Genomic DNA, 15,045 nt, shown 5'->3' with positions numbered 1-15,045 from the left:
TTGGATTCTTAACCCCTGGACCACCAAAAAAGTCCTGTCCCATTTGTTTTAAATATGCCTAGAAATAAATGAGCCACTGAGTTTAAGGTTGAAAAGTCTGCAAGAATATTCACAGACTGAAGCTTGATGTTAAGATGAATATTCCAGAAGAAAAAACAGGGAATGAGGTTTAAAAAAATAAAATAAAAATGATGGTTAAGGGATGAAAACAAGGATGAGTGAATGTAACAAAACATGGAGAGATTTTGACACCCTTGCCCACCTTTAAAACTCCATACAGAATATTTTCAAAGCCACCTCACCCCTTATAGAGTTGACTTTAGTATTTTAGAATTGATTTTAGCATATTTTAACTAGTATTTTAGAATTGATTTTATGAAGCTGAGAGGTGTTTTTTTTGGTTTTGAAGATGAGTTTAGGACAAAGATATAATCTCTATTTTATATAGAAGTTTAGAAAAGTAACAGTTCAAGGAATTTATTTTCTAGTTAAAAAAAAGTTAAATGTTAAGTTTCATGACATGTTTATTTATTCATTTATTTATTTTGGCCAAAGAGGCAGGGAGGCTCTTAGATCCTGGATTAGGGATGGAACCTCCTGCCTTCTGCAGTGGAAGTGCAGTCTTAACCAGTGGACCACCATGGTTGGTGAACCAACATGAAATTTTTAATGCCCATGACACTCAAGAGCAAATGAGGGTTTGGTAGCTAAATCTAATATTAAAGCACCTTTTAGTTAATGTAAATGTCTAAGCCTATCTTTGGTTCATCTAGTGAGCTGAAAAAACATTTTTTTCATACCCTTATATAGAGTTTCCTAAATTCCTAGAATACCAGAATACTGACACATATGATTGTATCATTTTGTGTATATCAAGGATGATTCTGAATTTCGCTAAAAACCACAAAGGAAACCAACAGTCCCAACATTAGTAGTTCTAATAACCTCACCAAAGAGGAAATACGAAGAGGAAGTTAATCTAAGAGTCTGACAGGGCAGTGATTTCAGCAGAAGAGACTCCGTGTTCAGCCCTTTCTGACACTGACTGACCCACATTTTAGAATTCCAGGTCCTTCTAGACACTCTCCCCTTTCCGTCTAGCGACCGGCTGCAAAATATAGGAGTCTTAGTTGCTGGGTGCTCTGCCTTCGTTGGAGCGGCAGCCTCAGTTTCCACAGCTGTCAAATGGGACAGTAATACCTGTCGCCCGCTCCGGCGACCCCCGGCCTCGCAGTTCCTCCGCTGGGACATCGCCAGCATCGCCTAAGAATACGCGGTCCCAAGATAAGCCCAAACCACCATTACCGGGAGAGTCGCCAATAGAACTCGGCTTCGGTCCCCTCTCCCGGCAAGGCTGGTTCGACCTACAGTCAACAGGAAGCTCCCGGGGCTGGGACAGGATCCCCGGGTCGGAAGGCGGCCAGACGCGAGCGTTTTTGGACGGCGATCAGGCGGGTGATGAGGTTGTTAGGAACGCCCCCCTGGCTCACGCGGCGCGACTGAGATTTTACTACCCACGATAAAGGGTGCGGAAGCCTAGTATCGAGGAGCCAAGAGCCAGCCCCCCAAACTCCCCGGTCCTCCCCCACGAAAACAAAGCCCTCGGCACTACACAGAGCGGGGCGAAGGGACGCGAGAAAGCGAGGGGGAGGGCAGCCCACCCCATCTCGCGCGGCAGCCGCGGGGTCCCCGAGCGGGGAGGGGGCGCTGTGGGCCTGCTCTCCGCGTGGAGAAAAGCCGCCTCCTCACGCCCCCTCAGCCTGAGCCGCCTCGGGAAGCCGCCCCGGGCCCCGCCGCCATGTTGGGTCGGGATTAGCGACTCGGTCTCGCCGCAGACGGCGACCGCGGGAGGGGCGGCCCGCCCCCCGAGGGGGCGCGCGCGACGGCGGCGGCGGCGCCGGAAGGCGGGGTCGTCGGAGCCGGGCCGGGCGCGGCACGAGTTCCGGTGAGCGGGTGACCGCGCGCGCAGGTAGCCCCCGCCCCCGGGCCGGCATGGGGGGCGGGGCCGGGAGTGAGGGCGGGCCCCGCGCGGGGAGAAGGTGGAGCGTGAGGCAGCGGGGTGGGGAGCCCGGGAATTCCCTCCTCCTCAAGTGGAGAGCCGGAGGCCGGCTGTGCCGTCGTCGCTGCCGCCCGGCGCCCGGGACGAGGAGGTGGAGGACGGGAGCGGGCGCCGCGGGCCTGGTCTCCGCCCGCCGCCCCCTCCCCGTCACCTTTCCCTGCTGCTGCGGCGACTCATGCGAGCGCGGCTGGAGCGCAGGTAAGGAGCCGGCGGCGGCCCCGCGGGTGGAGGCGGCCGACCCTGGCCCCGCAGCGCTAGGCCCAGCGCCCGGAGGCGCCGCCGCTCCCGCCCCCGCCGCTCCGAGTCGGGAAGTTCGGGGGAAACTTCTCCCCTCCCCCGGCCCGGCCGGCCCGGCGGGCGTGTCTCCTTCCAGGCGCTACCTGCTCGCCCCCTGCTCGGTCTCCGCCCCGTCCAGTCCTTCCCAGTTCCGCCCAGGTCCGATCTAAGGTCCCCGGAGCGGCGGGAGTCCCGCACCCGCGTCTGTAAGCTTGGAGGGCCTCTCAGCGAGGGGGCGGCGGGGCCCCTTCGGGCCGAAATGGGAGGCGGAGGCAGCGGCCCTTCCCGGCCCGGGGTCGCGGGTCCACGGGTCGGCTGTGCCCACGGCATCTGTGCCGGGAGTGCGGGCGGGGGTGGGGCGGGGGAGCCTCCGGCTGCACTTGGTTTGATTGAAAACCGCAACATGTTAAAGTTTTCCTTTGTTTTGGGTTGGGGGTTGGGAAATATGCCGTTTTCAGCGTGCACTTTTACAGCCGTTCTGCCGCTCCGCCTCCCGCCTTGGTTCGGTTCTCTGTCCGCATGTGTTATAGAAAATCTTGTTTTAATGTGTGTTTTTCTTCTTGGTAATTGCTTCCAGCTTTCGCTCTACTGGGCATGGGGCAGCGTTGTTTTAAGAAGCTCTTCGAAAATCAAGTCCGACCTAGGGACTGATATTGTTTTGTGGTGGGTGGGACCCGAGGCGGTTCGGATCGGGTAGAATTACTGCTTAATTAATTAAAACAGGCACGGCCTGACACATGGTCTAACGAATTGTAAGTTGTTAGAGAAATGAAAAGTTCAGTCTCCACTGGGATCAAACTTTATGTATATGCCATTTATTATGTGTGTGTGTTCCCACTGATACGTGCCTGCACGTAGGTGATCTCACGTACACACATATGTGATTGTGGTATGTTCGTGCATTGCAGCTCCAGGAATGCAGTGACAAAGTTATCTTGACAGTTCTAAGTGTGTTTAAGCCATCCTGTTAAATTATCTGTAGTTAAAACTACACGCTAAGGAAAATATTACAAATACATACATGTGACTATAGGCATTTAAGGCAAAGTGGTAAATTTAATTCTTAACTAGCACAATGGTTAGCACACAATGGACAGGAAACACTTTGAATGGACAGGTAATGAAGTGTCCTGTATTACAAGCCGAGGATCTTGTATGCATTAAGTATGGTTTTTCATCTATTCTGTGAGAAAGTTGTATTTCAATATTTATATTTTATTCTGTTGTACTAATATATTAGACCCCTGCCATAGTTGATCCTTTAAGAAAAGGACATTTAATTGTATTTTAATTTTTGGATATTAGCTAAACTTCAGTGGAGATTTTGAATGTTAGATGACAATTCATTGGGTCCTAAATTTGAAAAAAAAAAAAAAAGACTGCTCTGAATCTAAACACAAGACAGTTCATATCCACGTTTCCAGGATGAAATATAAAAGGGTTCTTAAAATACATACTCTGCTGTAACCACCGTAATGTTATAATAGCTTTAATTTTGCAGTATGTTTTTGCTGACTTCATAAACCACAAAATTGACTCCTTTCTGTTTAACCGAAAGTGAAATTACAGCTTTGACCTATCTTACGGGATAGGTGGAATTTGTCTTATGGCTGAAGTGTAATATTAATACATGGCTCAAGTTGTTTTTTATAAATCAGTAGGTTCTCAAGCTGAAAAATCAATGTGCAAATCTTCATGATATGTTGTGTTAAAATAATAAATATTTTAAAAGAATAGCAGTGAACCAGTGTAAATGAAACATTACTGACACGTGCTCTAAGTCTTGTTTATATAATAGAGGTCAGTTTTGCATCTCTTTAGGCAGTAAATAATTAATGTAATTTTTCTCTATATATACATTTAGCTCTTAATCTAGTGAATCTCTTTAACATAGACAAGGCTTATTTGTTAGTTCCTATTAGCATTATAGCTTAAAAAAAAAAAAAAAGCAGCAGCCTAGTATCAAAAATGTTTAAAGAGCAGTACAAGGTCTGGTGACTTAGAATGCAAACTGAGGTGATAAAACTAAAAAAAAACAGGTTTTTAAAAACCTGCAAGAAAGTGATTTCTAGAGAAGTACCAAGATTAGAGAGGAGGGAGGAAATTGTGATTGGGACCTGGCTCCTGGTAGTGGTTACAAGGGCGTTGCAAGTGTGTGGTTCATTAAGCCGTGATTGCTTTTCTGAATCTGTGTTTTAGTCTGTGTGAAACTTTTTTTTTCCCCTCTTTAAAGAAGCCTATGTGTAATGTGCTTTATGAAAGACTTCATGGAAGAACTTAGTATTTGATGACTTTAGAACACTGCTTGGGTTGCCCATTTGCAAACAGGTTAGACCTATTAAATGGTAACTGGCAGATAACCAGCAGGTGTATATAACTACTTCTGCATGTAAATAACATGTTAATTACGTTAATATTTTGAGACAAGACACCAGATTTAACTTTAAATCGTCTTCAGTTTTGCATGTTGTACGTAACAAATAGTAGGTAATCAGAGTATGTTTTTAAACTAGTGGACACTGTTCTGTCATCAGATATAAAATATACCTTATTTTTCAGCAAGTTGTGGTAATTAAGACTCAATTTAACTGTGGTATCAAAGCAATAGATCTTTTCATCCATTTTCAGTTTTCTGGAACAGTAATCCTTCAGATCAGTCATTTCAGCCTCCGTTCTGATATTCTTAAGGATATCTTAAAATTATCAGCTTAAAATAAGTTTTAGTTTACTCAGACTTCATGAAGATGTGCCGAACAGCACCTGAAGAGATAGTGTTTTGTTTCAGGGGACACTGTGGTACTGGAGTTTCTGAAATGCTGTGAATCGTTGCCTTGTGCTTTACTTGCTGTATGGAATGGGTTGCTGTAGTTGCCGTGTTCTTTCTTGGCCTTGCTGTAAAGCAGAGTTGAAGAGATCATGTCTGTGCCACGTCTTACATCACAGGAACTTTCAGTTATGTTATAATGGTGATGTTTGTGGCGCTGGCTTTGTTGTGTGAAATATTTACAGGAAGTTTTAGTTAAGATCTTCCATTGTTCAGAACGCTGCATGGCTTAGGTCACCTTGAGTTCACGTTTAAACAGGTCTATAACACAAATACAAGTTCCTCTAGCGAGGTACAACTGCTTTTCTTTAAAGGAAGTCATCTGTTCCTCTTAAAGTATCTTGGTGTCTGGTTGGTCTTGTGTGTGGCTGCAGTGGGGTATGTCGTCTCTCTTTTCTTCCTCTCAGCTGCTCCAGCGCCACAATTAGGCTGCCTATTGCTCAGCTGCAGCTGCTGGGTGATTATGAACCATCCAGCTCCTGTCTAAACTCAGAGGCAGATTTAGCCAAAGGAGCTGTAGTAACAGCAGAGGGTGAAAGAGAAGAGCCGGGGCCGCTGCCAGTATCATTTTAACACGTCTGTGTGCCAAGGAATCGTTGGCTGCAGCAGCACCACTGTTGTCTTGGAACTAGCAGACTTGATAGCAACACCTCCTGGCTTGGGTTTACCTGGTGTTATTCTTTAAGATCTTGAACTTCGCTCCAGGGCAAAGAGGGAATGCTGTAAGTTGAGAGTACAGGGTAATGTACTATGAGGTTACTGATGGACTGAGCCGTGCTTCCTGCGCGCCCCGCCCGCCCCCCCCACCACCATAGCAGTGCCCCGTATTTGAGTATAGATGGGATTTCAGATTCTCTGAAGCTTATATGAAGCACATACTCTGCTGCTTTAAACTGTGTCTCTTGGAAGTGCTGCTGCTGTTACTGTTGTTTGGTGGGTGGCAGAGCTGATACACAGGTTCTTTGGACTCTCAGCTTTTCTTCCAGGAAGTGGAAAGACCTTCAAGAGGGATTATTTCTAGAGCTAGCTGCACAGGGCATCTCCCCTGTGACTGCTTGAGTTTTTCAAGTGGGAACCCCAGATTATTTTTCCTGTTGTTCTTCCTTTGTTCCTGGGGTATGAGAAGATGGACATCAGCAAATGCATACATGGCATCAGCTGTATATGGCAAGCCCCAGCCTGGAAGATGCTGCAGGCAAATTGTTGCAGGTTCTGAAATGTTTCTCAGTTTATGATTACGCCAAGCAGAGAGCAGCGACATCTGTTCTCTCTTTTACCGTTGTTGTTGTTCATTCGTGTCCGACTCTTTGCGACCCCATGGACTGTAGACCACCAGGCTCTTGTGTCCGTGGATTTCCCAGGCAGAAATACTAGAGTGGGTTGCCATTTCCTTTTCCAGATCTGCTCCACCCAGGGATCGAACCCTTGTCTCTGGCCACCAAGGAAGCCCCTCTTTACCATACCATTGGAAGATCTAGGTAGTTCCCCTTGCTAGTTCAGGTTTTCAAATTTAGTGGTTCAAGATTTGGTCAGTTTGGGGTAGGGGATAGAGAGTGTTGGGAGAAGTAGCTCTTAAACTTACATAGCCAAAAGGAGGGAAGATGTGCCGAAGACTGCACACTTGACATAGTTATTGTGGCACATACTCTACAAGACACTGGTGTGTTGACCCCCACTCTGTGTGCTTCCATAGAACCCTGGTATCAAAGCATAGTTCTCCTTCCTTTCTAATTATTTTGTCTCATGACTGTGATATACTTGACCTGTAGTAAGCAATTGTTTCACATGAATCTTTGAGATCAGTCCCTAGGAGAATAAATCCTTAATAAATCTTGAATTGTATACAGGGATGTGGTTCAGTGTATATTTATATGAGTTTATATACACAGACTTTATCCACACATGTTTTTAAGGTATGATGCTGCTAAGTTACTTCAGTCGTGTCCCACTCTGTGCGACCCCATAGACAGCAGCCCACCATGCTCCCCCATCCCTGGGATTCTCCAGGCAAGAACATACCTGTACTAAAATTTTGCAAAAGTAGCTTAATGCTTTTTCAGAAGCTAATGTTAAAACAAGTTGTTTAGATTTTTAACCTTCAAAGTTTTGGCCTAGAAAATCACTTTTATAAAACTTTTTAAAAAGTTTCAACTGTAAATGTGAACTTAAAGATCATTTTGATATTTCTAACATAAACTGGAAACTTTGTTGTTGAAGTTATACTAGTTTCTAGTAAAGTTTATGAATGTTGAAAACCCAAAATCTTAGATTCTAAGAAAATACATGTGGTATCTTATCAGTGACAGTCAGTATTATAATTATGACTTAATAATATTCGTATATTCAAGGACAAAACGATGAAGAAATCTTCATCTTCTTGATGTAACTAACATATGAAAGAATGCATAGGTCATAGGGTATGTCTGCTGAATTATTGGTGGGGATGGAGACAGGAAGTACTGGGAGGAAAAGACTGACCACTGAAATTTAAAGACTGTCTGGTTTCAGCCTCTTCCTAACAATGCGTTGATCTAAACTGATTACAGGAGATAGTCACTTCTTGAATTTTTTTAATGTAACTTTCAGTTTCTTAGCATTGAGTAGAAATTTGGATGAGGTGGAGAAAATCAGTGGCTTTTGCTGCATAAGTCAATACTTAAAACCGTTCCATGGCAAGTTTATTGATTTTTTGTGTGTTAGTTGCTCAGTTGTGTCCTTCTCTTTGAGACCCCCACGGACTGTAGCCTGCCAGGTTTCTCTGTCCATGGAATTCTCCAGGCAAGAATACTGAAGTGGGTTGCCATTCCCTTCTCCAGTGGATTTCTTACATTTACTCTAATGCTATTAGTATTGATATTTTCCACCTTACGGATACTTTTTATTTTTTTCGGATACTTTTTAAATAATAGCAGTCAAGCATTTGAAAAAGAGCAGAGAAGGTAACATAATGTAATAAGGACAGAACTAAAAGGTCAAAGGCCACCTGGATTTTAACTCCACTTCTGACAGGAAAGAGCTGTGTTTGTTGGTGTTTAGTCACTCAGTCGTGTCTGACTCTCTTGCAACCCCATGAGCTGCAGCCTGCCAGCCTCCTCAGTTCATGGGATTCTCCAGGCAAGAACACTGGAGTGGGTTGTCATTTCCTTGTCCAGGGGATCTTTCCAACCTAGGGATCGAACCCGAGTCTCCTGCTTTGGCAAGTGGATTCTTAGCCACTAAGCTATGTGGTCTTGGTCAATTCAATGAACTCCATAGGCCTCAGTCTCACCATTTGAAATGGGGATATAGTTCGGCCACATGTTCTCTAACGCCTTATGTGACTCTACTACAGTTGAAGGTTTTTATGTTGATAAAAATATTAAGGAAATGCTTTGGAGTCTAAAATTTGAGACCTGATTAGATATCATATATCTAGTTAGGGTAAAAGTTAGGGTAAAAAATTGACCAATAGACTTAACACTGGACTTCCTCAAGCAAATGCAGTGTATTCCATTCAATAAGTGGGCACTTATTAAACCTATGATGCAGCAAATACAGTGCCAGTTTTGATGTTATGAAAATGATGGCAGCATGACTACTGCCTTCTAGGAATTCACAGTTGGGTGGAGCTGGCTATAATTAGGAGGCTGTTATGAATTTTTTAGATTGATCTTAGTGTGATAATCCGTTAGAGTACTTCTCTGATTTTTGGTGGTATTAGGGTGTGATACATCTGAAACTTTTCTTTGCACTGCGTAGATTTAGATTCTAGTAAACTGATTGAATTTAGGCTTGAGTTGATGTTTTTCTAGATGTTAGTTCTTTACAGGTATTAGTGACTCACATGCACAGGCTCCCCAACACCTACCTAGAAGTTTTACTAGAAGAAAACACATTTGAAAGCAAGGCTTTTAAAATTTTTTTCAGATTTATTTTGCAGTAAAATTAGAAAAGTGAGGACTTACTGATTCATTGAAGCTCATAGTTGTGATGTCAGTTAACAGTCATGACTGGATGGCAGCTGTGCCCCATTGTGTCAGGAAAAGAGCCATTAGTGTTAAAACGAATTTACTTTTTTAATTGACAAAAGGGCAGACTAGTAGTTTTGGATATTTTTCTTTAATATGTGTAATTAATATTTAGAACAAGCCATGGGCATTTGAAAATGGTTAGCTTTTTAAGATTTCCAGAGTATTGAATAGAAAGAAAGAGAAGGACGGGAAAGAAAAGAAGCTACAATTTTAAGGTTGAAAGTAAAAATACTTTTTCCGGAAAAAGTTCTCTTCTGTAGGGTTTGTCTTTTTGGTTAGATTCTGGGCAGCCCATTAGAGTTTACCTGTAAAAGCCTAATATACAGATATAACAGTGTTTCAATGGTAAATATGTTCTGATTGGTTTCAGGTTTGGTTTGGTTTTTTTAATTCACCAGGCTCCGTGAACACAGGAAATACCTGGCCTACCAAATGCTCTGATTATACAGTGGGTGAACCTGTATTTCTGCCAGCCACCCTCTTTCCCCACCTTCCCTGCTTTTCACTATTTAAAAATTACTGCTCTGAGCTCCATATTAGGATGTGAGGACTCTAAGCTTGGTATAAGGACAGGAGATTCCCTAGTTCCTCCTGCCCGCTTGTACTGAAGCTTGCCTCCTGCTCCGACCCTGTAGGACAGTGTGAAAAATGGAAGCAGGTCAAAAGACTGGGAATGAGAAACGAAAACAAGGAAGGCAGAAGGGAAAACTGGGCAGTGGCCGTAATGCGGAGTCTGTGATTTTCTTTTTCGCGTCCTTTTATCTGTCTCACACCCTTTCACTCCTCCTCTTAGGCGTTGGGTAAGGAAGGGATAAAACCTGTTTTATGACATATGCTTTGCTATACATTATCATGTTTAACTTAAATCTTTGAAATGCCTTTCCAAAAACACAGAAGAATTATGTGTAAGATAGGCTTTCATTACACACAAAGGAAAATTGAGGATCAACAAGGATATGTAATTTGCCGAGGTCACGTGACTAGTTGATGTGCCTGAATGACTGACAGCGAGCATGTTTCTTATGAGATGCCTTCCTTAGGGTTAAGGAGCAGCGATGGAAAGGGGGATTTCTTATCTTTTTCCTTCTTCTTTAAAGTGTGCATTTGCATTGGGGCTGAGAATTTTCAACACTTAGACTTTTCTTTTTAATGGAAGTAGCTTTGTGGTGCATATTTCATAATAGGTGTCAAAGTCAGATACTATATGTGCTGAAAAAGATGGGTTATTACAGTAGACTGTAGCAAGTGCTTTCCTTTTACAAGTTTGGGTTTGTAATGGAAAATTAATGTACTAATTCCAAAGCATTATTTATCTTTTTTATGAAACAGGATGTACAGCCCGATTGCAAAGAGACAGTGTTCACATGCTTTTCCAATCAAGTTTTTTTTCCTATCTAAATTTAATTCATCAAGGAATTCCCTGGCGGTCCAGTGGTTAGAACGGAGAGCCCGGAGTCAATCCCTGGTTAGGGAACTAAGATCTCATAAGCTTCTCACAAGCCATACAGTGTGGATAAAGAAAATAATGACATTAAAATTTTTTTCAATTAAATAATTTTTTTTCAAATTTATTAATAAAAAGAACAAAGAAGCATGCAGAAATGGGTTACTACTCTAACTCAACTGTAGTAAATGCTGTTCTTTTGTAAGCTTGGGTTTATAAAGTGTATATATGGTCTGTATGTATAAAGTCAGCACCCCTCCCCCATATATATGTCTGTAGTTTATGCTCGTATCAGTTTTCCAATTTCAAAGCTGGATCAAGCTGTACAGTATTGCCTTCTTTTCTGCTGAGTACATGATTTATTCCTAGATGAGTTGGTAGAAATAGCTGAAAGCTCTGTCTTATCTACATTGTCCTCATCACGTTTTGGGCTCATGCTGCAGAAGGAGATAAACTTTCTGGTTTGCTCCATGGGGAGGATGGTGGTTTCCTGAACTTGGTGCAGACCCACCAGCCTTCAAAGCTGCACTTCCTTCTAGAGGAAATCCAGTAGGATTCTTCCATACTGGCTTGTTCCTTTAGATCTTATTGTTTGTTCTTTGAATTCCTTGCTCTCTGGATGAAAAGTCTCATCTCAAGCTCTGAATGGAAATTTTGTTTGCTACTCTGTGGCCACTGTGGCCACTGTGTCCGTTACATTGGCAGTGATTTCCTTTACCACCTTGGCTTCCTTTTATTTCTTTCATTTTCTCATCTAAGAATGTACCCTTTATCTTCACTAATAAGCTGGAGCACTGTTTCCTGTGGGAATACAGCTTGATGTTGTAGCATTATTATCCCACATAGAACATCTACAGTACATCACCACCAGCACTTGTCCATTACTGCCTGTGCGTATTGAGTCTCCATGAGGGTTGGCAGATAGGTTTTACCATGTTGTGCCAGGGACATCCCTGATGATGCAGTGGTTACATGTCTGTGCTCCCACTGCAGGGGGCACAGGTTCTATCCCTGGTTGGGAGCTGGCCTCCCTGCATGCCAGGCAGCGTAGCCAAACAGCAAAAAACTGTGCCAACTCTAAATGCTTGGAATGGCTGCCACCAGAATGTAAGCTCCACAAGGGCAGGGATCTTGCTTTTGTTTACTGAAGTTATCCCATGTATCTAGAACAATAACACATAGTAGACACATGTTAAATATATATTTTTTTTTTAATGTGGGAGAGTGCAGCAGTTTGCTGACAGTGTTTGTCTAGCCTAGGCATGGAAGAAAGCAATGTCAGCAGCCAGCTCCTCGCTGAAAACTCACGTGGTAACCTCAGGACTCCTTGCAGTGGCAGGCCCAGCGCTAAACAATGGCACTGATGCTCAGGATGAATTCAAATAAACACTACTCGAGTCTGATGGAGAAACTGAGATTTGATTTAGCAGTGACGTGTACATGTAAGGAGAGGTGAGAAAAGTACTTTTAGTAAGTGGGTTTTTCTTTATGTCATAGTCCCTAGCTTTTATTTTTCGTGTTTTTTTTTTTTTTCTTCAGTTGTGTCTGACTCTTTGAGAGTCCATGGTCTGTAGCCCGCCAGGCTCCTCTGTACATGGGATTCTCCAGGCAAGAATACTGGAGTGGGTAGCCATTCCCTTCTCCAGGGGATCTTCCCGACCCAGGGATTGAACCTGGGTCTCCTGCAGGCAGATTCTTTACCATCTGAGCCCCCAGGGAAGTCCCTAGCTATGTCTCTGGCAGCCATGCTCTTAAGAACTCTGGCACTTGTCAGTTTCCCTTCATTGATGGTATCATATGCGGGCGTTTGGTTGAAAGTAGAACTGAGACAAATAGTCCTTGGCAGGGCAGTTACCTTCCAGTAACAACGTCGCACCGTAGAAGGGGAGACGGGCTTTTTAGTGGAAAAGTTGCAGGCCCTGCCTTGGTAGGGGACAGGAAGTAACCTAGTAGTTGCCTGAAGCTGTACAATTTAGTTGGGTAAACATGGTTAGAATATTTATTTGAAAGATGTAGACATAGATGGTATCTTCTTAATTCAGGCAACAATATTTGAGTTCAGTTCAGTCGCTCAGTCGTGTCCGACTCTTTGTGACCCCATGAACCGCAGCATACCAGGCCTCCCTGTCCATCACCAGTTCCCAGAGTCCACTCAAACCCATGTCCATCGAGTCAGTGATGCCGTCCAACCATCTCATCCTCTGTTTTCCCCTCCTCCTCCTGCCCTCAATCTTTCCCAGCATCAGGGTCTTTTCCAGTGAGTCAGCTCTTCGCATTAGGTGGCCAAAGTATTGTCAGTTTCAGCTTTAACATCAGTCCTTCCAATGAACACCCAGGACTGATCTCCTTTAGGATGGACTGGTTGGATCTCCTTGCAGTCCAAGGGACTCTCAAGAGTCTTCTCCAACACTCACAGTTCAAAAGCATCAATTCTTCAGCACTCAGCTTTCTTTATAGTCCAACTCTTACATCCTTACATGACCACTGGAAAAACCATAGCCTTGACTAGACGCACCTTTGTTGGCAAAGTAATGTCTCTGCTTTTCAATATACTGTCTAGGTTGGTCATAATTTTCCTTCCAAGGAGTAAGCGTCTTTTAATTTCATGGCTGCAATCACCATCTGCAGTGATTTTGGAGCCCAGAAAAAAAAAGTCTGATACTGTCTCCACCGTTTCCCCATCTATTTCCCATGAAGTGATGGGACCAGATGCCATGATCTTCGTTTTCTGAATGTTGAGCTTTAAGCCAACTTTTTCACTCTCCTCTTCCACTTTCATCAAGAGGCTCTTTAGTTCCTCTTCACTTTCTGCCATAAGGGTGGTGTCATCTGCATATCTGAGGTTATTGATATTTCTCCCGGCAATCTTGATTCCAGCTTGTGCTTCTTCCAGCCCAGCGTTTCTCATGATGTACTCTGCATATAAGTTAAATAAGCAGGGTGACAATATACAGGCTTGACGTACTCCTTTTCCTATTTGGAACCAGTCTGTTGTTCCATGTCCAGTTCTAACTGTTGCTTCCTGACCTGCATCCAGGTTTCTCAAGAGGCAGATCAGGTGGTCTGGTATTCCCATCTCTTTCAGGATTTTCCACAGTTTCTTGTGATCCACCCAGTCAAAGGCTTTGGCATAGTCAATAAAGCAGAAATAGATGTTTTTCTGGAACTCCCTTGCTTTTTCAATGATCCAGCGGATGTTGGCAATTTGATTTCTGGTTCCTCTGCCTTTTCTAAAACTAGCTTGAACATCTGGAAGTTCACGGTTCACGTATTGCTAAAGCCTGGCTTGGAGAATTTTGAGCGTTACTTTACTAGTGTGTGAGATGAGTGCAATTGTGTGGTAGCTTGAGCATTCTTTGGCATTGCTTTTCTTTGGAACTGAAATGAAAACTGACCTTTTCCAGTCCTGTGGCCACTGCTGAGTTTTCCATATTTGCTGGCATATTGAGTGCAGCACTTTATTTGAGTACAGAAGCAAACTAATAATGATGGTTTAAGACTGTAGTGGGCAGTTTACCACCTAAAGTAATGAAAACTCTAAAAATGCCCTAGACTTTTTTATATGAAAAGTTTAGGAAACACTCTGGGAGGGGAGGGGGTCAGAATAGAATGGGACTTTTATCTACATTTCTATAGCATTTTTAGTGATTGAGAAAAGACAGTAGCTGTATCAAAGAATTTGGTGGGGGTAGTGGTAGGTGGAAATTACAGTGGAGCTAAAACCTCCCTTTTCCCCAATCTCAAGGCCCACTTTCCCTCCCACCCCTCACCCCCACCCTGCTCCCTTAAGCCACTTCTCCTGGGGCTTAATTTTTGATTTTGAATTTTTTTTTAATGTATCGAACTTAAGTCAGAAGGAGGAGCTTGTAATAAAGGTCAAGTGGAAGAGAGCGTCAAGAACCTCTTAGGATATCATCAGAGGATGAGTAGGACTTTTAGGATGATTGATGCTTACAAGATGGAAAATCTGACAGCATAGACAACTCTTAGAGATCAATCCACAGCCAGAAGAAAGAAACCACAGATCTGCAGTAGCAGAAAGTTGAAATAATAGGTAGTAAAAAAGAGCTGACATGTCTTCTTTTTAATCTCCTGACTTCTGTAACAAGAGGATATTCTTTCGTGGAAGAGCTAGTAAAAAAGTATAAGAAACTACTTAGGAGATAATAAGAGGGCATAGCTTTAACTGATGTCAGGCTTTTAGGTCTCAACGAATCCATTGGAAGGTTCTGAAAGACATTTCTGATACTCGCAGGACCCCACCAGTAATAGAAATCATGGAGACAGACATCTCAAAAAAAGAAAGAATTAAATGACATCTTAAAAGGTGAATTTTAATAAATGCAGACACTGAAAGTTGCCTTTGAATCTGGACAGAATTCTGTCAGTTTATTAAACAGTTACCATTTATAAACAATTGGAATGTTATTAA

The 15,045-nt window shown here is 43.4% G+C and overlaps 1 protein-coding gene across 4 annotated transcripts in view; it reads left to right on the top strand.

Moving 5' to 3' along the window:
- Positions 1-1,881: 1,881 nt before the first annotated feature.
- YES1 (YES proto-oncogene 1, Src family tyrosine kinase) overlaps positions 1,882-15,045 on the top strand; it is a 64,020-nt gene continuing 50,856 nt past the window's right edge. The window contains exon 1 of one of the 4 annotated variants that reach the window (XM_061399812.1): positions 1,882-1,945. The gene's annotated coding sequence lies outside the window, so the exon portion shown is untranslated. Of the gene's footprint in view, positions 1,970-2,176; positions 2,258-2,332; positions 2,542-15,045 lie in introns of those variants that run through there. The other 3 variants (XM_061399810.1, XM_061399808.1, XM_061399809.1) reach the window with 3 other exon arrangements.

This window comes from Bos javanicus, chromosome 24, assembly GCF_032452875.1.
Source record: "Bos javanicus breed banteng chromosome 24, ARS-OSU_banteng_1.0, whole genome shotgun sequence".
Classification (NCBI taxonomy): domain Eukaryota; kingdom Metazoa; phylum Chordata; class Mammalia; order Artiodactyla; family Bovidae; genus Bos; species Bos javanicus.
Note: the sequence above shows the minus strand (reverse complement) of the source record. Positions and strands in the feature narration are given on the sequence as shown.